This window comes from Protopterus annectens, chromosome 9.part0 (genome assembly GCF_019279795.1).
Source record: "Protopterus annectens isolate FY-2018-M chromosome 9.part0, PAN1.0, whole genome shotgun sequence".
NCBI lineage: Eukaryota > Metazoa > Chordata > Ceratodontiformes > Protopteridae > Protopterus > Protopterus annectens.
Window position 1 is genome coordinate 71540310 of NC_056743.1, and position 27175 is coordinate 71567484.

A 27175-nucleotide genomic window follows, 5' to 3' on the forward strand; every position below is an offset into this window, starting at 1 on the left:
AAAAAGAATGCATTTCAAACCAAAATCTGTTGTAATTGCATAACATTTTAGGTTCTACAAAAGAAATCAAACAAGACATGAAAATATGTTGGAATAGATGACAGAGCTGTGTAGACTGGCAGAATGTTATCACTCTAGTTAAGGGCTAGCAGAAATATTATGAGATAAAAATGTGTGTATAAAGGACACTGACCTCTACAGAGCATTTGATAACAGGTCAGACATGAAACTTAGTTATCAGTGGAAATATAGCCAATCAATAAGTGGCATTACAGTACAGTGTGGAGTTAAATAATTTATTTAATTAGCTTAATAAAAAAGCATGCATATATTTCATTGCAACAGAATGAGACATTAGGGTGGTACCTCTTGATTTATGCAAAGATATTGCAGATGTCATAAAAATACCATACCAAAGAAGGGGTCTATACCACTTTGTCAGAGTGACCAGTTCAGTGAACATCGTTTTATTGGAAATGCTACTCATCGAATTCCGCTCATGTGGGGGGCTGCACCCCCCCCCCACAACCTCACTAACTATATAGACCAACTCTGTGATCGCACTACAGTGGGGAAATGGCAAATTTACTGATCCTCACTGTACCACAATCTCAGTATGATCAGTTCAACGAATGGCATGTTCGATGTAAGTGAAGCGAAAATGCCGTTTGCCGAACTGATTTTTTGCTGAAGTGATATAGACCCCCAAAGAAGATTATAAGTGGGAAATATTAAAATGGAACTGAGTGGCAAAATTGGGGAGAAAGAAAACAAGCAAGAATACGTACACAAAACAGTGTCTGCACAAGCGAAGAAGGCTCAGACATCAGAAAGATGAGCATTATGATAAAAAATGCTTAAAGATATATAGAATGAATCAGTCTGACACATAAATTATTTGGATCACCCCAGACATGACAGGAGTAAACCTTAAGATGAAGTTCAGCATATGTGATTTGCTTCTAAGTTCAATGCAAGACTGGCTTTTCATCCAGAAAAAAGGTCACTGTCCCACTGTACTCATCCCTCATTAGACCCATTATAGAATACAATGCCCCATTTATATGTACCTCTCAAGACATCTGCAAAAACTGGAAAGGCCGCAGAAATACCTCATTAAAAGAATCACAGGCCAAAAGCAGATGCCCAATGCTGACCGCCTTAAAAAACTCCAGCTATACTCTGTCACATATCGTCTACTCAGAGGCGATCTCTGCTTAACATACAAGGCCATGTCAAACCCAGAGCTGTTGGACATGCTACACTTAAAGAAATCCCAATCCCTCAGAGCCACACGCTCCGGGGATCTACACCTTGTCATCACAATAAACAAAACATGCTGGAGGGATAGGTTCATGACCCAGAGACTCCCCAGACTCTGGAATAGACTGCTCATACATGTCAAGCAGGGCGTCTCTTTGGCTCTCTTCAAAAGAAACCTTGACGATTGGATGGGAGGAAGGAAATTCACCCCGGGGATCACGTCAGTTGCCCTGCTAGACAGGGGTCCAGGGAAGTAAATAGTGTGGGAAGAAATAGCCAGGGAATTGTTATGGCTAGGCTTGTATAGGCCCTAGGGCCGATAGCCTAGTATCAATCTATGAACCAGTGAGCCTATTTTAATTTCATGTTTTGCCACAAAAAGTTAGGTGGTGGCACACATTTTTGTGGTACGGTCTTAATCACCTGGTGGTTCATCTAAGCTCAGTTGTCTAAGAATTACCTGTAGGTCATATGTTTGCTGAACATTCTTAACTGGATTAATTTTCTTCTCTAGGTATCATGTCCTGTATTGGCAAAGTACTTCAATGGTGCAGTCCTTAACTCAGTTTAATTAAATTGCTTTTTGCAATTTCTTTACTCGGCATTTCAGTGGCTTCCCAACTGCATGCTGAAACTCTTTTGTGCACTTGTCTTTGTACATCCACTTACACTAAGTCTCATTTGCAATGAAATGTCTTTTTGATAACATCACTGCAGATTATTGGTAACTGTTTCTGGGGTATCGCAAGAAGCAAAGATAGCTATCTTGTATTGCACTGGCTTCCCATTAGGGCCTATGGCTTTTCATTGTCTTCTTTTATGTTTACACAAATCTTTCTGTCAATCTGTTTGTGTATGTATGATACTTTGCAGACATAAATCATTTAATTGAATTTCACTTCAGAAATACTTTGAATTCTTATATGAACTGTGGAGCATTATTTATAACAAGTTTCTTAGGGGAAACCATTTCCTGCAAACATTCTCCTTATTTCTGATCTTTTCTTTTTAGATGACATTATGTGCATATAGATAACTCCAGCCTAATTGTAATGTGCATCCACTGCAGTAGGGGGCACTGTGCCTATAAGCCCTATGAATATGTTACCATGGCACAGCTGACCATTTCCAGGGATGCATGAATGCTGGTTCCTAGGGCCATTGCTATGTCAGCACGACAATCACCAGTATTATCAAATTGTTCTTTTGCCTTTTATAAAACAGCATAAGAATATTCTCCACACCGCAACCACCGATACCATTTTCTGTTTGATGAAAATGGCCAGCAGCAGCAGCAGCTGTTGACTGTAATTAGCATAAATATCTTTCCATTTATATAAACACTAGGAGAATATTTCCCAGCACAGGCTAAGGGGGTTCTAGTCTTTGTAAGCACAGTTACGTTTATCACTAGTTGATTACCTTGAAGCAAATGCAGTGGGTTTCTTTGTGTCATCATACAGCTAATAATACAAAATGGTACTGATTCTGTTAGGGGAGCAACAGTGCACCTTACTAATTAGCAAATATGGACCAGAGTGAGGAATCACTTTGTCTGACATGATGATTTTTCCTTGTCTCTTTAACAAGATGTTCATAGTGTTCTATTCAGTTCCATTTAAATCCCCATCCACAGCAGTGCATTTAATGATCATGGTTTGGTTGACACTTGTGGGAAGGTGTTACCCATCCAAATTTGGGATCAGTTGTAACTTATTCTGCTGCCTCACTACCTTTAGCACATACCCCAACTCATTCTGAGACTAGCTTGGAGTCCATTACTATCAGTCAAATGATCACATATTGACATTTTGTTGTTGAATTAATCACACTTCTCACTGTTAAATGAAGGCCCACACTCTTTTATCCTGTCCAAAGCACTTTGTATATTATCCAAGTTCTCCTTTCATTCTTCCCGTTATTGGGGTAATATAGTGATAGTATTACTTAACATTATCTGTTGCCAAACAGAGGCACAGATCTGACTGTTAATTATCGTGAAAAAGCCTTGATGTATATTGATTTTAGGAAATTCTTTTTTCAACTCATTCGTTTCTGTTTGTATAAATGTCTGTACCTGGGTACTTTTCATAAATTGCCCTTTCCCTCTACACCCTAATATGATGGGAAGATCTCCTCCCTCTCGATATGCTCTGACTCCAAAGCTAATTATATTATTGTTGGGATATATAAGTGCAACCACCACTACACCGGGGTGTGGAGGAATTTGCACCATCAAAACAGATTCATATTGCTTGAATGCACTTTTGAACAAAGCTTTTGTATTTAGCATTTCTGGTAAATTGTCAGGAAGCCAGATAAATTCCATATCTACAGCACTTAGCCTGTTCAGTCATGGAGGTCTGCTGACATCACTCTCACTTACCAGGATGTTCAGCCTATACAGATGGCAGGCCTAATAAAATTCAACTCCTCAGCTCCACTGCTAAGTCCCTCACCATCCTCCAGATCAGGTTCCAAGCCTTACATACTTGCGCATGTACATTGCATAGACATTCTAAAAAACATAATTACAACTTCACCAACTCTTACAGTACTGAGTCTAAAAGGATCAGGTTTGTTACTTTGCATTTCTGCACTGAACTAAAAGCACCCCACCACAAAATTTTACATTTATTACAAGCCTTAATTAGGTTCAGGTGTGGCACTTCCATTCATGGGCAGTGTATACTGTTTAATGTGTTCATTCCCATAGCAACTTTGGCATTCATGTCACTGACCCAGTGTTCTGGGGTTTCCATAAAATTCCAGACTTTTATCAGCATGGCACACTCACTGTCATTTTCAAATGGTAACAGAGGATGCGCTCAAGGATAATGTTCTCAAAGGACACAAAACACCCGATGACAGTGCATAATGTGGTGAGGAGCCACACCACAGACTGGAGTATATGGTTTGCGGTATATTAAACAAGCTTTGTTATAAAGAAACAAATTTGATGTATGTTTGCAAGAATATATGAGGAGAGGTGAAGCACTGGGGTGACATTAGCAATGGCAGGGAGGAAAGCCACCTCAGGATACGGCACAGTGACAGGCTCATAAGTTACATTTACTCATGTGTGCAAAGCCTAACACTACCTCTGCTCCTAACAGCAAATTAAATATTATGTTACTAAACACCCTTTCCCTAACAATATCACAATTAAGACAATATTTATCTACAAACTGGTGGCATTTTTTTTAGTCTTTTATTTTTAACATTGACTGCAAAATTATACTGTTTGTTTCCTTTTGACCATTTGTTAATGTTTATTTTTGACTATATTGTCGACATGTCTGAGGTAATATAAGGCATTTCACTGCAAGTACTGTCAGTCTCTCTCTCTCTGGAGTCTACATGTCCTCCCTATGGTCGCATGGGTTTCCTCCGGGTGCTCTGGTTACCTCCCACATCTCAAAGACATGCTGTAGGTGTATTGGACACACTAAATTGGCCTTAGGCGTGACTGCATGTGTGTGTGTGTACCTTCTGTGGAAGGTTGGGTGCCGGGCTGGCAACTCAACATCGTAAATCTCCACTACCAATCATGAGTGGATGGTGATCTGCTGTGGCGACCCCTAACCGGGAAAAGCCAGAAGAGGAAGAAGACTCTCGGTCTCTCTCTCTCTCCATATATATATATATATATATATATATATAAATATATATATATATACATATACACACACACAAGGCATTTTTAAAATAGTTTAAAGTGAGTATCCAAATTGGTTAAGATGCATGCAAGTGACCACGAAGATCTTTATAAACATGACAAGAAATAAGGTTACAGAAAAATGAAAAAAAAATGCAGTGCTACAGTGCCGGAGGAGGGGTGTGTTTTTGCAAAGCACATAAAAAAGGGCAGGAAATAATCTGATATGCAGTTAGGTATTATGCAGTTGTATAAGGTACACCTTGTACTGAAGATAAAGATTTTAATGTATAATACTGTAGTGCCTTCTTGGGAGTATTAGTTGGTTTTACAATGACTTGATGATGACCTGATGACCATACTGACATGTCATAAGTCCAGGTATTAGCCTTGGAGCCATAGCTAGTTTAGTATAAAGGTACCACAAACACCACACTCATTCCAGTGCAAGACTACACTGAGAAAAAAAAATAGCCCAAGAATCTGTACTGAGAGAGTAAACAGCACTGGAAAGCCATGGTTCATTCAGGACAATATATTTGATTGATATACAAATATCCATGTTTCATGTTAATGGAAATGATACAGTCGACAATGCACACTGAGGGGATGAATGCTCAGTGTAAAGCCAGATAAAACAAGCCTTGTTTTGTGTTTTGTATCCCCTGGTAGAAAATAGACTGACATGTCTCAGAAGCAGAATAACTGACCCAAGATGTGGTGACTACCATGCCTCTCAGCCCCTTAGTGCAAGAAACCTGGACAAAGCCTGGCAAAATGGTGTGGGGGGAGACAGAGGCCCAAAAATAGGGATGGATTTTAAATATTTTTCTTATACACTTAGAAAGTTGCTAGACTAACAGAGTTTGTGTTAACTTACATTTTCTAAAGGATTTGAAGTTTGAAACTCAAATATATGCCATTATTTAGTGACTTCAGTCCTCAGATCATTCCAGTGATTTGCCAGGAAATCACAAATTTTATGAAGAACAGACCAAAAATGTGATACAAAAATTTGGACATTCTGCGAAAATCTGGACAGTTGAGATGTATGGTGACTACATGTAATACCCCCTTAAAACGTTAAACAAGCATAGAATGATCTTGCAAACCTGTCTCTTAATTGTACAGCAGACACTGTCCTGAAATTGGGAACAGAACATAAAATCTAAATGACAAAGTTCATTTCTCTAACAAGAATGTTACAGGTTTCCCTTATAAACCAGTTTAATGAGTGGCAAAATGACTCTACTTTATAAAAGCCTGGCATAACTTAGGCAAAGAACCTTCAGCATACATATACACATTTCCCTTAACTCTCTCACACGGGTAACCCTGTATCACTTGTTACATCTAATCTCTCTTGCTTCCGCAGATACTGTCAGCCTGTCCTTATTTATAGAAATGCTGTATATACAGCTTTAGTTTGTTCAGTTATTTAGATTAATTGCACAATGGAATCCTGAGCTTCACTGTTTGCTAAGATTTAGATTTTTTTTACATATTTACAATGGATACATAGAAAGGAAGGAATTCAACATCACATACTGTTATACAATGTTAGGAATACAATGAATCAGCAATCTTATACAATTAACACATAAAGAGTTTGGGTAGATACAGATCCTCCTTATAATGTTACGTATGTCAGAGTCTTGTACTCTAACTCAATTTCTTATATATTTTTTTTTAATTTAAATAAATTAGATCATTCATTTGTTAATTGTCATTGTGAATGTTTTTCAGCCACAACCTGGACCACGAGGGCAAGGATAAATGCAATATATATGAGAACATTTTAGAGTAAGCAATCAGTTACAAGTTTTGGGAGTGGATTTGAAGTATCTGGATAAAACTCATACAGACGCCGGGAGGGGTAGAACAAGCAAACTTTGCATACACAGATGCTAAAATCAGAACTGAACCATGGATCCTGGAAATGTGAGACAGACATTTTAGCCAATGAATTCCTGTGTTTTTCATAAAGCTTTGCCTCTCCCTCAAGGAACCAGTCCCCTGCCTGCCACTTGACAGGGCTAAAAGGTGGGAAACATTAATTAGCAGACTACCAAGGGTCAGTTGCAATAACTATTACATCATTGTAATCATGTACTCATGTACATATTATAGACACAGTCTCTGATAGTCAATTGGATCAAACACTTAATGTTAAGCAATAAGCATATAAAATTATTTTACTTATTCTATGAAGTTTTATCCACCTCAGTTGTAAAATTAGATTTGTTCTTCATTCCTACTGGATCCTAGGCCTTTCAGGAAATAAGTCCTCAATTAATCAATGCATTATGCCAATAAAAAAAAAAAAATCACAAAAATAAAATTAATACAAAATGCAATAGAAAAGGATTTGGGAGGTTCTAGGCCCAGCTAATACAACCAGCTAGATTTTATTGTTTTTATTTAACATTTGTTAACTGGGAAAGTCTGACTTAGAATAAACCAATTTTCAGCAGGGGCCCAGGGAGAAATGCTCCAGATGCATGTCTTTGTAACATGGGAGGAAACCCACACAAATGCAGGGAGGACATGCAGACTCCACACAGAAGGCACCCCAGCCAAGAATCAAACGAGAGAACCTCTTGCTGGGAGGCAACAACACTACCGCTGCACCACTGCACCATCCAGATAGAGTTTAAGTGTATCGTGTCATGTTTAATTATGGCACTGAATTTCTACCATCACTCTACAGAAGAATTTAGGATGCATACCATCTTTTACAGTGGCAGGAGTAAGATGCAAGGACACACTTATGATAATATTTTATGGTCCTGTAGTATAATGACACAATTCATCTTTCTAAACAATTTTTACCCCCTGTGCCTGCAAGCCATCAGCCCTGAGTTAATGACAATGTAGGGTGAGAAATGATGACTTTGCAGGTGTCATCTGTGTAGTCACAGGAGTGCTTGGCACATGTAACTGCCAAAGTGAGATCCTGCTTTGCCTTCTCCAGTGCATATGTACCCTGCAACTCATGCTTGATTAAGAAAGCTGTGTAAATGCCACCTAGAATAACCAAAAGCACATTCCCATCCCATATGTGGTATGCTGTGCCCTACACATCTGTCCTCTACCAGGTATGAGCAATGCATTTCTCCTGTCCACCTCCCAACACCAAGACTAGTCAGCTGACATGGACTTCTCACTCCATCCTCCGCTGTCAGTCCCTCTTCATCTTGGGACGCTAATTATTCCTGCATCATATGGGCCACAGTCAGGACTTTATCTTTCTGCATAATGGCATCAGGACTACAATCTTATTCATCTTTAGCCACAAATCCATGTTGTCACTGTTTTCCCACATCTGAATGATCAACAGAATTAAATATGGAAGATAGTCAAGTATAAGGACTTTTGTTGCTAAGATCTGAATTCTATCGAGGTGGCCCAGCACCTCTGTACTTTTAGAAAATCTGAGAGGTGTCACACTCATAGGTTCATAGATTATTACTTGGCTAACTGCCCTTGTGGGTCACTTTAAGCCTAGCCTACTACCCCATGTGAGAATCAAGCCCTGCACCTTGTGTTTGCAAGGTAAACACCTTAACCATTATGCCAACCTCCCACCCCTCCAATGTAGCAACCATCTCCATCCACCTACAATCCCTTTTTCCCATTTTTACACATGGGGTTATGGTATCACTTTAACAACTGGCAATTATCTAAAGCCAAGGGTCACACCACCAGGTGACTAGCCCTGCTGCAGCTGTTCTTCTGTACCACACACTCACATCCACAGTCACACCTATGGCTACTTTAGAGTGTCCAGTCCACCTACTGCATGTCTTTGGAATGTGGGAGGAAACCAGAACACCTGCAGGAAACCCATGTGAACACACAGAGGACATGCAGACTCCACACAGAAGGCACCCCAGCTGAGAATCAAACTGGAGAAACTTGCTGTGAGGTGACAATGCTATCCACTGCATCACTATGCCACCCTCCAGATCTAGTCAGATATTAATGGCAGAGTTTGGAAGCTATCTAGCAGTTATGGTTCATGGGCAAAGACTGGGTACCACATGAATCAAATGTCAGTACTGTTGTGGTGGCCAGATCACAGCTTAATTTCAAAAAATGGCTCAAAGTAGTAACCTGATCATTAGAACAGCACATGTGGACCTTGCAAAACTGTCTAAAGACTATGAAATAAGCAGTTAAACATGGGGGTAATGTTATATAGTATGTAGCAATGTATTATGGCACAGAATATATATAATTTTGTCAAAAATGTCAGTAAAGCGAGTTCACTCCACAGAAAAATTATGGGCTATAATGCTAAATCACGGCAGAATTACATTCTAACCAGACAACGAAAATGATCTATGTTATGTACATAAAAGTCTTCCACTGTATTCCATGTAATTTTACAAAGCTGTATCCCCTTTGTAAGTCAGAAAGTCTTGCTTTTCAGCTCAGAAAATGCTGCATCAAAAACAAGAAGCTATGACTCTGCTGTCATGTGACAATAAATGCCAGCAGCATACTTATCACACACCAGAGCCACATGTAGTACACATCTGCGTGCCAATAAAGAACAAGTCACATGCTATTGCCCCTAGTAGCTCTGGTTCTGCCTGTGTCGTGTGTATCCAGTGATGGATTTTATACATGCTAATGTTTGCAGACCACAGGGTATCTGTATGTTTATGGCTGGTGTATAATAGACCCTAACCTTTTTTTACTGAATGTGTTATTATGTTGTCTACTTCTGCTTTAGCTGACTATATCTTTTGACAAGTAGTTAAACCTGGATTTTTCTGCTCCACTCACTGGCTACACAGACACCTATCCAGGACAGCATACCCTCTTACAGTAGGATCTTTACATTATACACAGCTGCTGTGAGTCCTGTAAGGGTGTTGTAGTCCAAGCTGGCTCTGCATTCATAAAACATAATCATGAAACTGCAGCTGTCTAACTGGTTATATCCTAGAGCAGTTTGGGACACAGCTGTGTATCAGGTATTGACAGCACTTGGCTAATATCAGCTAAATGAGTTAGTAAAATCAATTAAAAAAGTCTAATTGCTGCATTCCAACACATATTTTGAAGTCCAAAAGTCACATTTTACTCATATAAAATGCAATATATGACTGAAATAAAATGCCCATCGCTAAGTAGTAGTAGGGACAGCAAAGTATGGACTAAAAAGGAATGATGACAAAGCTAATAAATGGAAAAAATAAAAGGTAGGCCAGATGGTAAAAACAGAAAAAAAATAGTATAAATACAAATCTGCATGCAGCTTGTGAAACAAAGTTCTGTATTTGGACAACAGTAATGCCACAGGTCAAGTTGGCTTTTGTAGTAATCGATGACATGTGGAATACAAGATTCTATGGCTCAGCAATAACAATACCTGGCTATAGTCTATGTAGAAACAGAGTGAAAACAGGAAGACTGTTTAGTATTAAACCAGTGGGGCCCAGGGAGTACAAGTGTTAATAGATGTACAACTAGTCAGGTAAAGAGCCTGATGTCTCTCTGACTATATGGTATCCATAGACATATTCTGTTAAAGTTCATAGGTTCACAGGTTCATAGGTTCATACTAGGCTATCTGCCCTAGGGCATTTATAAGCCTAGCCAGAGTGTGTTTGGCTTTCGCCACCCATTTTAAATTTATTTTGCTATGCACTTTTTCGAGGTTAGTATACTGTGCCTCTGTCTAAGAGTGACACAGAAGTGATACCCGAGGTAAACCTACGATCTCCCATCCACTCATCAAGATTCCTCTTGAAGAGAGTCAATGAGGGACTCTGCCTAACCTGGACTGGGATTTTATTCCAGAGTGAAGGGAGCCTCTGGGCTATGAATCTGTCCCTCCAGCATGTCCTATTTATTTCAGTGCTAAGGTTCAAGTCTCTCAAGCGCGTAGCTCGATGGGATTTGGATTTTCTGAGGTGCAGCAAGTCCATTAATTCCGTGTTGGACATGGCTTTATACGTCAGGCACAGATCGCCTCTGAGCAGGCAGTATGCCACTGAGTAGAGCTGGAGTTTCTTTAACCGGGCAGCATATGGCATCTGTTTGAGCCCTTTGATCCTCTTGGTGAGGTACTTTTGGGGTCTTTCCAGTTGCTGCAGGTGTCTGGTAAGGTACATCCCAAAAGGGGCATTGTACTCAATTATGGGCCTGATGAGAGATGAGTAAAGAGGCACGATGACCTCCCCTGATCTAGATGTGAATCCCTTCATGATTAGGTGGGCTATATAAAATGTTTTTCTAACCACTTTGGCCACGTGGTTGTCAAATGAGAGATTGCTATCAACTTGGGTCCCCAGGTCCTTAATTACTTCTTCTGTACTTAATGGATTACCACCTATGTGGTAATTTGTGGGCACTTTGTTTTTGCCAAAGGGGATGACTATACACTTTTTCGCGTTTAGCTTGAGGCCATGGCTCGGGCACCAGTTGTCTATTTCTATGAGGCCCTTTTGGAGGATGCTTGTGTCGGCTGGAGAGTTGATTATGGCGCCCAGTTTGCAGTCATCTGCGAACTTGGTCAGCCACAGTCCTTCCGTGTTGGCCTGTACCTCCGAGAAATATATACAGAACAAGAGAGGTCACAGGACTGAGCCTTGTGGGACGCCACTTGTAACTGGTTTGGAGTCTGACATGGCTCCAGCAATTCTAACTATGTGGGTTCTGTCCTTGAGTCAGTTTGCAACCCCATCTAGTGACATAGGGGTTTATATTTAAACTGGTGAGCTTATATATAATGCCTGAGTGGAGTATTGTATCAAAGGCTTTTGCGAGGTCCAGGTAGGCTGTATGGACCACCTTCCCCTCGTCAATGGCCTTGGTGACTGTTTCAAAGAAATCAACCAGGTTTAAGAGGCAGGATCTGCCCTTAACAAAGGCGAACTGGGTAGGATCTAGTGTCTGTAGGTCCCCAATATCTTTATTTATGAGGTCCATGATGATCCTTTCCATAGCTTTGCAGACCAAGCTAGTCAGGCTTATGGGGTGATAGTTTCCAGGATCCGTTGAGGCACCACCTTTGTGGAGAGGGACCACTGTTGCTGTACGCCACTCTTTGGGTACATATCCTGTAGTAGGCTGAGATTGAACAGTAGTTTTATGTTTGGGTTTAGCTCTTCTTGGAGTTCATGTAGGAGGCAGCCCGGGACACCATCTGGTCCCATTGATGCTGTGTTTTTTGCTTTGGAGAGGGTGGCTCTTACCTGAGCATCTGAGATATCAGGGGGGCAGCACTCTGCTGGGATAGATATTTGGCCTTTGGTGGTGGGGGGGAGAAGTTTGTGCTGAATCTGTCAGCTAGGATGTTGGCAATGTCTGTGGGTTCGGTGTATTTTTTGTCATTTTGGACTAATTCTGAGCATATCTGGGAATTCCCACCCAGGTTCCTAACATAACTAAAGAAAGCCTTGTGATTATCCTTAGTGTCCTGTGCCATTTTTCTCTCGAAGCTGGCCTTAGACGATTTTATGAGTGCCCGTAGTTTTTTGCTAATACTGATCAGAGATGCCTTCCCTTTTTGGGATTTTGCTCTATCATGTAGTAGCTTCCTCCTTCTATTGTATAGTTTGTTTATGGCTGGGGTCCACCAGACAGGACGTCTGCCTTTGGAGGATTGGGTCTTGGTTTTATTTGGGATTGCATGATCCATGCATTCCTGAAGGTGTTCATAGAATGCGTTTATAAAGGATTCTGCGGTCTGGGCTGTATTTTCCACAGGCCCGGGGGCTTTGAAGGATTCCACCTCGGTTTTGAGGAGTGTGAAATTTGCTTTAGAGAAGTTTTTCACTGTGGTTTTCTGAGTAGGGGGTGGGGTCAGGATGTGAATATCCAGTGAGATTAGTTTATAGTCTGATCTTACCAGTGAGGGATATACTTCTTGTCTGGAGCATAGAGTCCCCATGTTGGTGATGATCAGGTCCAGTATGTTTTCCCCTCTTGTGGGAGTGGTAACAAGTTGTTCCATAGCACTTGAGTTTATAAATTCTAGGAACCTTTGGGCTAGGGTGTTGGAGCTAGAGTAATGCTCCCAGTCTATGTTTGGCTAGTTGAAGTCGCCCAATATAATGGTGTTTGGAGAGACCTTCATATTTTCCAGTGTTCTCAGGAAGGCCGAGTGGGGTTCCTGGGTTTGGGAGGGTGGTCTGTAGCAGGCTATAAACTGGAAGGCAGTTTTACCCACTGTTAGTTGCACATGGATAGTATCTGATGCTTCATGCTGTGCCACCAACCTGGAGGTGTAGGTATCTTTGACGAATATTGATACTCCCCCTCCTTTTTGTGGTTCGGTCCAAGTTTTGGGGCCGAAAAGCATGGTATGAGGTATAACCTGGTAGTGCAGGGGTGCTCTCGGGAGCCTTGAACCAGGTTTCTGTTACTGCAGATATCGATGTTCTCCATGCTAAGGAGAGTTTTGAGTGCATGCATCTTGAGGTTTAGACTTCTGGCGTTGAGTAGTATTACTCTTAGTTTCTTATCCCTTGTGATACCTATGGAGGTGGGTTTGTCTTTTGAGCCTTGCCTAAAAAAGGCACTATGGGGGTAGCAAGAACCTTTGCCAATATCCGAAAGCCCAAGGGTGACAGGTGCAAGCTGTCCCTAGTGAAGCATCATGACTTGTCGAGCATGTCATCCCAGGCTGACAGGCATTGGATCCCCTTTGAATGACACCAATACTTAAGCCAATTGTTGAAATTGATCATCTTGTCTTCATATTGTGGCATCATTCTTGGTGAGGGTAAGATACTACTCAAGGTCAGGGTCATACAGGCCTGGGCTACATGCTCAGAGAGCTCCTCTATGTCTCTTTTCATGTAGTCCAGGGAGGTACGTCTCAGGTCATTCACACCAGCATGGACAATGACTGAGTCATATTTGTACTTGCCTTGGAGTGATCTGAGTGCTTGTGTTATGTGGCGGATCCTAGCGCCCGACAGGCAGCTCACCGTGACCTTCTCCTTGTTCAGCCTGGTGAGCGGGACGTCAGTGTGCCTGACGATAGAGTCACCTATTACAAGTGTATCAGGTGTGTTGTTTAGCCTCAAGGGCTGTGACTGTTCGGCACACTGGCTTTGTGAGCTATGTGCTGCACATGTTTTGTTTTGGGGTAGCGGTTGCTTGGGTGTCTGCTTTGTAGGTCTCTGCTGCTTAGGAAGATTTTTATTTAGAGCCTCCGAGTATATTTTTGTGTGTTTATGTGTTTGGTTTGCTGTCGTGGTAGGTCTATGTGAGACTGGAATTGTAGTGAGTGTGGTTTCCTTCTCCTCCTGACTGGTTACGCCAGTACTGAGTTGAGAGAGCTTAGCCTCCAGTTTGGCTATATGGTTGCATCTCTCACGTGTGTTGGAATTTGTTGGGAGGAGGAGAGGGTTGTCTGTGTACATGAGGCAGTTGTAACATTGTCTCAAGATTCCCAGATTCACCAGCTGGACCAGAGAGGAGATTGACAACTGACCTTTGGACATGCTAGAATAGTATTGGGAATTCCTTTATAATTGAAAAAAGGGCCAATGGGGAACAAGGTACTCAAGGGGAGTTTGTGAGGGTGTAGTGCTTTTAATTTTTTAGTGCTGACTTATATAATTGCTTTAGTGAGCAAGTGCCAGGTAACTTAAATGCAATGTGTTACAGGTAACTTAAATGCAAAAACGACAAACAGTAACTTTCTTTCAAGCGAAACAAGGAAATAAGTACAGGAAAAGTGTGGCCTAAACATGCCCCTGTAGATCTGGAGTATGACTTTTCTTCTAAAGTCTCTTCCCATTAAGTCACATTTAGCACTCTATTTGCTGCAGCTGAAGCCCTGTCACTCTGCTTGAGGTGCTCCAATCCATGTATCATAAACCATCTCCCTTTGTCCGGCTGATGCTGTACAGAAAGATCGTTAAGACTGGTGTGCAGTACTTTGACTCCATCTGAACTGAGCTTCAAACTTTATCTTTCTGCCCACTTGAACAGCCTTTCAAAATCCTTCCTTAGACTTTTCATCCTTCTTCCACTGATGCACTTTTCTTTGCATCACCAGCAAAAGTAGGATCCTGTTTTCTCTTCCCTCAGGCAAGCTTAAAATTCCTATGTCTGACTCATAAAGTATTATGGTACTTTATCACCACATTCCTAATAATGCAACATTCACCAAAATCTCTTTGCCTTACCATTCAACCATGTTGCAGTCCATTTACTCACTGGTGATCTTACAGTCCTTGCAGGTGGCGTAACAGGTAGCACACTCATTTTTGGATCAGAAGGCTGTGGGTTTTATTCCCACACCAGGTAGATGGTTGCTGACAATGCAGTGCAACATGGGAGGGTGTCAGTCCCATCCCACTGCACCTATTGAATAGAGTAAGGGAAGTTTCCCAATGCCATGGTCAAATTTCCCCTTGTAGTATTAATACCCCTCAGATCTTCCCTAGACTAGTAGAACTAAGCCGGTCAGCAAAGGATAAATAAATAAAATAAAAATACTAAAAATTAATAAATGACATCATGGCAAAGAGTCAAAGTTGTTTATTGAACGTTCCATGCTTACCATTTAATTCATACTCAGTTGTCAATTACACCTGTAGTCTAGATTTAAAACTGGATCAGATTTAACTGAAAGCGCATTTAGCCATGAACTTGTGTTGGCTGCTGACTTGAGATTGTCATTCCAGCAAGATTTTCTCCATTCTTTCCCTGCCACCAGAGTTAGGCTAAGTATTCTGTAGTTCTCCAGAAGTTTAATGAACTTCCATCGTAGAAGGGTGCGACCCATCTGTCTTCCAGTCCTCAGGCACTCCCCCATGACTTTCTCCATTATTTTCCCTGCCACCAGTTTTAAGTTAACTATTATACCATGACCCCCCATTAATATTCCAAAACGTGCACGCTGATTGGCCAGCGTGCACGTTGTAAATCGACTTATACTAATGGAAAAAGGTCCGGTCGCCCGGACTTTTTCCATTAGTATAAGTTTCTCTTAAAACACTGTCTCGCTATGTTAAAAGAGTTTAACATAGCGACACAGGTTTAAAAAAAGCAACGGAGATCTCCGTTGCTTTTTTTTAAAGCTGTCTCGCTATGTTAAACTCCTTTAACATAGTGACACAGTGTGTAAAAACCAATGGAGATCTTGCTTTCTCCGTTGCTTTTTTTTAAACCTGTCTTGCTATGTTAAATGGGTTTAACATAGCGAGATAGCTTTAAAATAAGCAACGGAGATCTCCGTTGCTTGTTTTAAAGCTGTCTCGCTATGTTAAACCCATTTAACATAGCGAGACAGGTTTTAAAGCAGCGGAGAAAGCAAGATCTCCATTGCTTTTTACTGTTTCGCTATGTTAAATGGGTTTAACATAACGAGGCAGCTTTAAAATAAGCAACGGACATCTCCGTTGCTTATTTTAAAGCTGTCTCACTATGTTAAACCCATTTAACATAGCGAAACAGTAAAACGCAATGGAGATCTTGCTTTCTCCGTTGCTTTTGGCCACAGCTCTGATGTACTGCGTAGGCATGCGCAGTATATCAGAACTGCCGCGGATTCCAGCCAGCTGCGGAAGGGCAGCAAAGAGGCATTATACAATGCCATTATTTAAGAAAAGTAATTATTTCTTTTCTTAAATAATGTCATAGTATAATAGCAATAACCCTCCGTTGCTTTTTTTTAAAGCTGTCTCGCTATGTTAAACTCCTTTAACATAGCGACACAGTGTGTAAAAAGCAACGGAGATCTTGCTTTCTCCGTTGCTTTTTAAATTTGCGCTAGTTAAATGGGTTTAACATAGCGAGACAGTTTTAAATAAGCAACGGAGATCTCCGCTTGTTTTAAGCTGTCTCGCCATATTAAACCCATTTAACATAGCGAGACAGGTTTTAAACGGAGAAAGCAAGATCTCCATTGCTTTGTTTCACTATGTTAAATGGGTTTAACATAACGAGACAGCTTTAAAATAAGCAACGGACATCTCCGTTGCTTATTTTAAAGCTATCTCGCTATGTTAAACCCATTTAACATAGCGAAACAGTAAAAAGCAACGGAGATCTTGCTTTCTCCGTTACTTTTGGCCACAGCTCTGATGTACTGCGTAGGCATGCGCAGTACATCAGAACTGCCGCGGATTCCAGCCAGCTGCGGAAGGGCAGCAAAGAGGCATTATACAATGCCATTATTTAAGAAAAGTAATTAATTCTTTTCTTAAATAATGCCATAGTATAATAGCAATAACCCACTTCTGGGTGGTATGGGATTTACCCACGGTTGTCTTTGTTTGGCTTCGCCCTCGGGACCAAACCACGCCAACTGTGGGTAAATCCCGCATTACCCACACCCAGGCATGGGTTATTGCTATAGTCTACAGTGCTCAAGATATTTAATGATTATCACTTGTACAAGGGTGCCAACTTTCCAGTCATCCGATCCCCAGACACTTCTGCACTTGTGATCTGATGTGACACTGTAACTTTACATCTGTATGGGTTCATAGGAATATAATAGGCTAACGCCCACCATGGCATTTATAAGCCTAACCATGCAACACAACCCAAATGCATCCCTATGAATAATTGACATTTATTAGAAGGGGATATGGACCCAGGTGGACAGTAGTCTCTCCTTTGATAACCACATCACCACAGTAGTCAGGAAATCCTTCTACATGGCACACATCATCAAAAAAGGGTTCTCATCCAGGAAAAAAGAGGTCATTGTTCTCCTCTATTTGACACTCATTAGACCCATTATAGGGTACAACGCCCCCTTTGGAATGTACCTCACAAGACATCTGCAGCAGCTGGAAAGGCCACAGAAGTACCTCACAAAGAGGATTACTGGCCTCAAGCAGATGTCCTACACTGACCAACTCAAAAAACTCCAGTTTTACTCCATAGCATATTGCCTACTCCAAGGTGATCCGTGCCTAACATATAAATCTATGTCAAACCCAGAGCTGTTGGACATGCTGCACCTAAAGAAATCCCGATCTCTCCAAGCTACATGCTCTAGGGACCTAAACCTTGTCACCACAATAAACAGGACATCCTGGAGGGATAGATTCCTGTCCCAGAGACTTCCCATACTCTAGAACAAGCTACCCATCTATGTCAAGCAAAGTTCCTCATTATCACTCTTCAGGAAAATTCTTGATGAGTGGATGGGAAATAGGAAATACACTCCGGGAATAAGTCTGTGGCTCTGCGTGCCAGGGGCACAGAAAAATAACTTTCTTCGGTGGCATAAGCCAGGGAACCTTGTTGGCTAGGCTTACTTAGGTCCTTGGGCCAATGGCCTAGTACCTTCCTATGAACCAATGAAGTTTCTAGAGGTTATGGGGGGTATGTTGGTTTGGACATTACTGTCTTCCTCTGCCTCTGTTTGTCAGACATGGGTGCCAGACCCAGGATGAATTTTTGATTTCCTATCCATTGGTCAAGGTTACTCTTAAATAGGTTTAGGTGCAGGCTTTGCTTCACATGGATGGGGGCCTGCTCCAAAGCATGGGAATATCATGAAACATATATCTGTCTTGCAAACATTTCTTATTTCTGTCACAAGCAAAATTTAAATCCTTGGATCTTCTGGTTCTGATGGAGTTAATTTTGCAGATGTACAAAAAATATATCAGAGCTGGATCCAAGGACATCTTGTATCCCATGCATAAATTGCCTCTCAGTAACATGTAGGAGACTGAGCACAGAGAAAGGACTTTAAGGCAATCCATAGATAACATTGTGTTTATATCTGGGACTTTCCTGGTACGAAACCTTTGTAGGTGCTCTAACTGTTGTATATGTCTGTTCAAGTACATGCTGAAGGGGGCATTATACTCGATGATGGGTCTGATAAGTGCCAAATAAAGTGGCACTCTGGCTTCCTTGTACCTGAATGCCATGCCCTTACTTATAAGTCGAGCAACATAGAATAATTTTCTTACTACATTGGCCACATGTTGGTCAAGGGACAGATTACTTCTATATATGTTCCCAGATCCCTGACTACCAGCTCAACACTTAGGGGTGTTGTATCAGTGGAGTAAACAGCCTCAGTGGCAGTTTTTCTAAAATACACTATAATGAATTTCTTGGCATTGAGTTTTAATCTGCAACTTTGGCACCAGTCATTTGTCTGTTTTAGACCCCCTTGTAAGATGTCTGTCATGGGGGGATCTATGATAGCTCCCAGTTTGCAGTCTTGTGAACTTGGTCAACCAAAGGCCCTCGACATTAGCCTTGGCTGCCGAGAAGTAGATGCCAAACAGGAGAAGTCCTAACACAGAGCTATGAGGTACTCCACTGGTGACCAGTCTCTTAGTGGAGGTAGTCTCACCAATCCTGACTTCCTACATCCTGTCTGTGAGCCAGTTGGTAATCCAGCTAGTTATGTAGGGGTTTATATCTAGTTTGGTGAGCTTGTCAACTATACCTTAGTGGGGTATTGTTCTGAAAGCCTTAGCCAGATCCAGTTAAGCAGGAGGGTAACAATAATCATATCAACAGAATTAAATATGGAAGATAATGAGGTATAAGGAATTCTGTTGCTAAGATCTGAATGTTTCCCCTCATCAACTGCCATGATAACCTTGTCAAAGAATTCCAACAGGTTTAGTAGGCATGCTCTTCCCTTAACAAATCCAAACTGGGTTGGGTCCTGTGTCTGAAGGGTACCTACATTTTTTTTTTTTTAATCATTTCCATGATAATTTGTTTCATGGCTTTGCATATTAGATTAGACAGATTAATAGGTCTGTAGTTTTTAGGGTCAGTTGTTGGTCCACCTTTACGAAGTGAGAAAGACTGGGTGTTTGCTTTGCCACTTGTTCTATTTAGGTGAAGGACTTCAAAGAGTGCGAAGTCATTCACAACACAGAAACCTAAGCAGAGAAAACCCATCAGGAATCTGTATGACCCCGAGCAGAGATGTCATCTTTGCTCCTCTTCCCTGCTCAGTGTAATCCACTCCCTTAAAAGCTGCCTCTCTCCGTGGGATCTTATCCATTTCCTCACTGTAAAGCACACAGTGGCATGTATACTGTTTACTAATGGAGCATTCACCTGTACCCCCTCATTACCTTGGTTAGGGCTACATGCATAATTTTATCCTTTCTGATAGATTCTGCATCAGCTGGCTGAACTCATCATGGTCCATGACACGAATCAATCCCAATACCCCTGCACTCTAGACCTTGAGACCCCTCAGCTTGCTGTTGGTGGAGTTTGGTCCTCCATTGAACATTAAGCTCCTACTTCTCTTACCCCCGTTACCTTGTTTTCTCTCCCAGTTTAATTTTCCTTCTCCCTTGTTGTATCTGAGATAATTCTATGTACTGATGAATTGTATTTCCTCCTCCTTTCAATAATCTAACCACAAGGGAACCTACCCTAGCTTCTGACCTTTTGTGGTTTCTCACCAACTCTATGGAATGGCATTCCTTTTCCTTGGTAACCACATAATGGATGCCTCCATTATGTAGATTGCCACTCCTCCCTCCATCTCTCTCCCCTCTCTGTTATGCCTAAAGAACCTATAACCCAGCATTCTCATATCCCATCTGTGTCTTGTCACTGTCCTATGCCTCTGCAGTAGTAGCACTGTCCGCTTTCCCCTCCTGCACCATTGCTTGAAGTTTACCTGACTTCCTTCTCAGACTCATTACAGTGCATAACGACACTATTGAGCTATGATAAATATTCTATTTATTTATATATTTCTTTCTTTATATTTATTAAACAGGTAAGCCCACTGCACGTGTCCCTTTTCAAAGGTGAGTCAGTAGCATTTGTCTTTGTTTGTTCCTCTGCTCTCTTCAGTGTATACTTTATTTTATTGCTTAGAGACTATACAGCTAGTTCTCCCTTTCCCACATGTGACATCCTCACAGTTTCATAAATCATACAAGTACTACACTGACACACCATTAGTATCCCCCTCTAACACAACACACAACACAAAGAGGGCAGCTGACACTTTTCCCCACTGTAGGTACAACTCTGGTTTGAGCATTGCTGCCCCTTTAAGATAAATTGAGATGATCCATGACATGGAGTTTGTCTGTATGACAGGGTTTTCCGTCATCATCTTAGCAGTCTTGAACCCTTCACCCTCGTCCAATGACGCAGTCAGTCAACAGATACTTCAGTGCTCTCCTTCTTTAGTGTTGTGGCTGCTGGTGTGGGTAGCACTTCTGAGAATGTTATTGCCACCGCTCTTCCTTATTCAGTTACACAGTCAGTCATTATATGCCTCAGTCCTCTCCATCTTTGGTTTAGTGGTTGCTGGGACAGATAACACTTCTGCAAATGTTATATCACTAACGCCATACACAGTGAAGTCTCTCTGCCATCTCCCTGGTCTTGCTTGCTACCATCTCCACTATGTCCTCTGACCAGGCATGAGTGCCTGCATGCACCACATCATCTGTCCACCCCTCCTCTTTGGTGACCATTAGTAACTTCTTCCCATGTAAGTTTATACCCCAACACCACTTTTTTGTAATCTGTTTTTTCGGTTCCCAATTGACTCCATGTAAGCAGCAGGCCTAAAGTACTTAATGCTAGAAACCACAAGGGAGAGTAAATCATTGCTCCAGTCACATATTGATGGACTGGAGAATGCAGTATGAAATGAGAAGACCACTAAGATGGAGTAGTCATCACACACTATAGCTCAGCCTAAGGGTATTAGCAATGCTGGGCCATACAGAGATTCCTTAATTTCATAACAGCTGGCTATAATAGTACGGAACTGTGCCTCAGATGGGTACATAACAACTTATTCAACAATGGTACAATGAAAGTCATAATACTAAATGTACAATCCTAAAATGCCAAAATGTTGAAACTTTATAATAATAAACTTTAACTTTATAACTTTCATAACTTTATAATGTTGAACTCAAAATACCTACTAACAACATACATGTACTAAATGTGTGCATTGCACTAGTAAACAGATGGTTCCCAAACAATATCACTCCCCTGTTACTGAAACTTGAAAATGAGCACTAAAATGGGTTCAGCAGGGGAAGCAAGTCCAGTCCATAAATATGTAGGAGAATAAATAATTTGATTAAAACATTTTAAGATTTCAGTGTATTACATTCAGTATTATGATTTTCATTATATTCCTTTTCAGTAAACTGATATGGACTTACTTCAGACATCCCTTCATGAGCACAGAGAAAGAAGGAGAGCTGTGAATGAACTGAAGGGATGACTAATGGGTTTGTGGAAAGTTTAAATGGTGTTTTAGTTCGAACAATAATTCTTTACCTCAAGTAAGTGGCCAAAGACAATGACATATCCACTTTGTCTAAAAGGGAAGTGGTATAGAAGCTGATTTTTAGGATATATAAAAAATGAAGGACAGATCTCTAGAAAATGGGTGATAAAGGGGTATTTATCTATTTATTCATTCATTCATTCATTGACTGGGGTAGAACATTGATCTCAAAGGCTAATTTCATGCACAGGATATGAAAAGCGTAAGTAGAAGCAGAAGTGGGTTAGTTTAAAAAGAATACAACATTCCATGCCTGAAATGCTCCTGTCTCTGGATTTCTCCTTTCCCACAGCTGAACAGATATCATTTTAAAAAAAGTAAATAGTGTAGGTCTACTCCTGTACTTTAAGAACGACTAGATTAAGACTAGCTCTCATGCATTGCACACTACCGGGTCCCCCTCTCCTCCCCCCTCTCCCTTCTATTGACTATAGACCTCAACCGTAGTACTGGTAAGTCACTGTAACCTTTATTACGATAAGCCTGAACATCTGTTGCCTAACTACTGCTGGGATTTGATTACATATTAGTGTATAACGTCTCTTTTCTACAACTTCACCTTCCACAGGCTACTCTACTCTCTATATCCTCTAATTTACTCTTCTGATATTACTCCTCATTTTCAAGGTTCATTAGACAAACTGCCCTGTAGCTTACCCTTATATTTCTCTGTTTATGGTATTTATTTAGTACTGATCTGCTATACTTACCTAAGCTGATTGTCTCTGGTAACACTCCACCTAGTTCATAGGTGTTAACTAGGCTAACCACCGCAAAAGCCTTTTTAAACCTATCCATGCATCTCATATCTCTGACAAGTTCTGATACTCTTGATAAGTGTAAGCATGGGCCTGGGAGATTAACCATTTACAGGTTACCAGTGTCCTTTAGGGACATAGGTGCCAAACCAGGGATAAATTCCCAATTTCCAATCCAATTGTCCAAGGTGCACTTGAATTGGGTTAGGGAGGAACTCTGCTTCACATGGATGGGAAGCCTGTTCCATAGACAGTGTAGTCTCTGTGATACATACCTATCTCACCAGCAGGCCTTATTTATATCACAGGCAAGGTTTAAGTCTTTAGAATGGGTCATTCTGGTGCTGTTTGTTTTGTGGATATGCAGGAGGTCCATCAGAGTGGGGTCTGACAATGCCCTATATGCCAGGCATAGATCTCTCCTCAAAAGCCTGCAGGAGACAGAATACAGGGATAGGGCCTTGAGGAGGTCTGCATGTGACATTTTACTTACGCCCTGTATTCTTTTAGTGAGGAACCTCTGTGGACATTCCGATTGTTGAACATGTCTGGTTAGGTACATACCAAAGGGGGCACTGTACTCAATGATAGGTCTGATGAATGCCAAATACAGTGGAACAGACTTCCTTGGACTTGGATGCCATAGCTTTGTTTATAAGTTGCACAACACAGAATGATTTCCTCACCACTATACACATATGATGGTCAAAGGCTAAATTACTATCTATGTGTGTCCCTAAGTCCCTGACTACTGGGTCAACTCTAAGGGGTGTGTTGTCAATATGATAGTTACCAGGGATGGATGACTTCCCAAAGGATACTATTATATATTTTTGCCAATTAGTTTTAGTTCATGGCTCTGACAACAGTTGTTTGTCTGTGTCAGCCCTTCCTGGAGAACATTTGTGTCAGTGTGAGATGCAGTGACAGCTCCTAATTTGCAATCGTCTGCAAATCTAGTCAGCCAGAGACCACTGACATTGGCCTTGACTTCTGAGAAGTAAATGCCAAAAAAAGTGGTCCAAGGACTGATCCCTGAGGGTCTTCACTTGTGACAGGCCTCTATGTAGAGGTGGTCTCCCCAATTCTAACTGCCTGGGTCCTGTCTGTGAGCCAGTTGGCTATCCACCGGGTGACATACAGGTTTGTACCTAATCTCTTGAGTTTGTCAACAATTCCCAAGTGGGGTATTGTGTCAAATGCCTTGGTCAGATCAAGGTAGGCAGTGTGAATGATTTTGCCCTTATCCATTGCTTTGGTGACCTTTTCAAAGAAGTCCACCAGGTTGTGTAGGCATGATCTGCCCTTGAAGAAACCAAACTCGGTTGGATCCAGTGTCTGGAGGTTTACTATATCTCTGTTGATCATCTCTATGATAATTCTTTGCATGGCTTTACATATAAGACTGGTGAGACTTATGGGTCTGTAGTTTCCAGGATCTGTAGATGGCCAACCTTTGTGCCGAGGGATGACTGTTGCCTTTCTCCAGTCATAAGTCATGAAGCCTGTTTGGAGGCTACAGTTAAACAGTAGTTCCAGAGGGCCTGATAGATCATGTTTCATGCTATTTAGAAGGTATCCTGTCTGGGCCCATTGATGCAGTGTTCTTGGTCTTAGAGTATTAAGGACCTGTTCCCTAGTGCCAGTAAGGGGTGTTATATTTGATGATATTCCCTGAGGAAAGGCTGAGGGGGAGAGAGAGGGGTAAAGTTGGAGCTGAATTTATCAGCCAGGAGGTTTGCTATATCTTTTGGCTCAGTACAGGTGGCTCCATTTACAAAGAGCTCTGCACACAATTGTGTCTTGCCTTTGAGACTGCGGACATAGCTAAAGATTTAATTTGATGAGACTGCTTTTATCCTGCTGGGTGCTGTACCTCCTAATTTTTGGCATGATTTTCTTCCTCCTGCTAAACAGCCTATTGATTTTGTGATTCCACCAGGGTGGCTTGTTTTTTTGAGTTAGTTCTGTACTTCTTCCTGGGGAGTACAACTGCCTCTATGCAGCAATTAGCATGCTTGTAGAGAATTTCTGTGAACTGTTCTGCATAGGCACCAGTGTTTTCAGGGTTTATGGGTGCTTAAAATTTTGCCAGGGTCTCACTTAATAGCAGGAGGTTAGCCTTAGAATATTTCCTGAATATTCCAAGTTTAACTGGGGGGGGGTCCAGGTTATTTTTTTACTTCAAAGGAGATCATTTTTTGGTCTGATCTTACCAGGGAAGGCATTACAGTATGGGGTGTGCAGCGTTCTCCCATATTAGTGAGGCTCAGATCCAGTATGGTTGCATCCCTGGTTGGCGTACTGACTATCTGGTCCAGGGAGTTTGTATTTACAAAATCTAGGAATCTGTACGTGTACATTTGGTGTCCTATAGGATTCCCAGTTAATAGTGGGGTAATTAAAGTCACCCATGAATATGGTATTGGGTTGGATGGTTAGTGTTTATAGTAAGTTTAAATACATGGTATGGGTTTCCTGGGTTATAGAGGAACTAGAGTACCACTTCTTGGGTCATTGCAAGGAAGTGCTATTGGATTTTGCCTATGGTGATTTCAACATAGAGCAGCTCAAGTGCATTGTCCTGTTTGACCAGCCTTGAAGTATATTAATTTTTGATGTAAATAGAGACACCTCCACCTTTAGTCCCTGCCTGTGAAGTAGCTAGCCTAAATGTGTGGAAGGCATTATAACCTTGCACTGTTCATGTGCTCTCTGTGGCTTTAAACCATGTCTCAGTGACTGCACACATGCCAGCATTCTCTAGGGTAAAGAGAGCTTCTGGGGAGTGGAGTTTGTTGTTTAGACTCCTATCACTGAGCAGTAACACCTTTAGATTTTCTTGGTTCAGCCGGCTACTCTCAAGCTCACTCCAGTCCCCTACTCTACCCCCATTCCCATCCACCCTGCCTTCCTTACATTTATTGCTATCCAAACCACACCCCTTGCCTATCTCACCTCCCCATCTGTCAATCACCATTACCCACACCCACATCCCAATCCCCTCTTTACACTCCACTCATTTAACATGACCTACCCTGTCTCTTTCTCTTCTATTCAACTAATTGCTGAACCTCAACACATTGTCCTCCCTTCTTACCCACACCCCCCTCACACAACTATTTATAACACCAAGTATAACTACTTAATATATCACAGACAAAATCTATTACAACAATAACCCACTTTCTATGTCTTCTTATTCTAGCTTACCATACCACCTCTTACCATTCACACCACATTGCAAACTACCCCTCTCCAACTCGGTCTTATAAGCAGAACCTTTATCACTTCAGCTTAACTATTCACATCTCCCCTCAGCTTTTCAATATCTCCAAAGCACTACTCTTTACATTTAGATATATTCACACCCATATATAAAAAAACACAAATCCAAAGCAGCACCAACAAATGACCAAAAATTGGAAAGGCCAGTGATAAAAACACTTTAATTAATAATATTAATATTCACACCCATACCTCTGTATACAGTTTATAAAAAAATCACAGACTATTATCCAAACTACGGTTCCTTCTCCTCCATTCACTCACCCAAATTAAGCTCCAAGCTGAGATCCACTGTAACCCAAACCCGATGCTTACCACTCCCCACCCATCCAAACCTCTCCCTCCACCACACCTCACCCAAATAAACTAACCCCTCAATTCCTCACCCCACTATAGACCACCAATAAGATGCAGCTCTGATCTATTCCTAACCAATTTCAACCTTAGAAACATAAACAAAGTTCATGAATTCCATGCAGCCCTTGTCCTGTACTCTCCAAGACACTGTCATTATAACTGAAGCCTGGCTAATGCCCCATATAACAAATGAGGAAATACTTCCCAATGGGTACAGCATATTTAGGTTAGATAGGTTATCCAAAGAGGGCAGTGGTACTGCCATCATCTTTAATGACTCACTCAAACTAATGCAACTAAACTCCACCCCACTGGATCTCCCCAACTCTGAAATACTAATTACATGTCTAGAAATGAACCCCCATCAGTCTATAATTATCATTGCTGTCTACCAACCCCCAGGTAACAACCTACCTTGCACAGAAAATATTCTCTGTTGGGTTTTTACCACCTTTACCCAAGAAACAATAATACTAGGAGACTTTAACATAGACTGGCTTACCTGTTCCGCCAAAAATCCCACCAACTTTATAAACTTATACAACTTCTGTCAAACCATTAATTACCTCATTTGCATAGATAAACATTCTA

General features: G+C 41.3%; 1 protein-coding gene across 2 annotated transcripts in view; it reads right to left on the minus strand.

Annotated features, from left to right (window-relative positions):
• Window positions 1–27175, minus strand: part of MAPK8IP1 (mitogen-activated protein kinase 8 interacting protein 1) — a 1153940-nt gene that overhangs the window by 441220 nt on the left and 685545 nt on the right. The gene's annotated exons all lie outside the window — the stretch shown is intronic.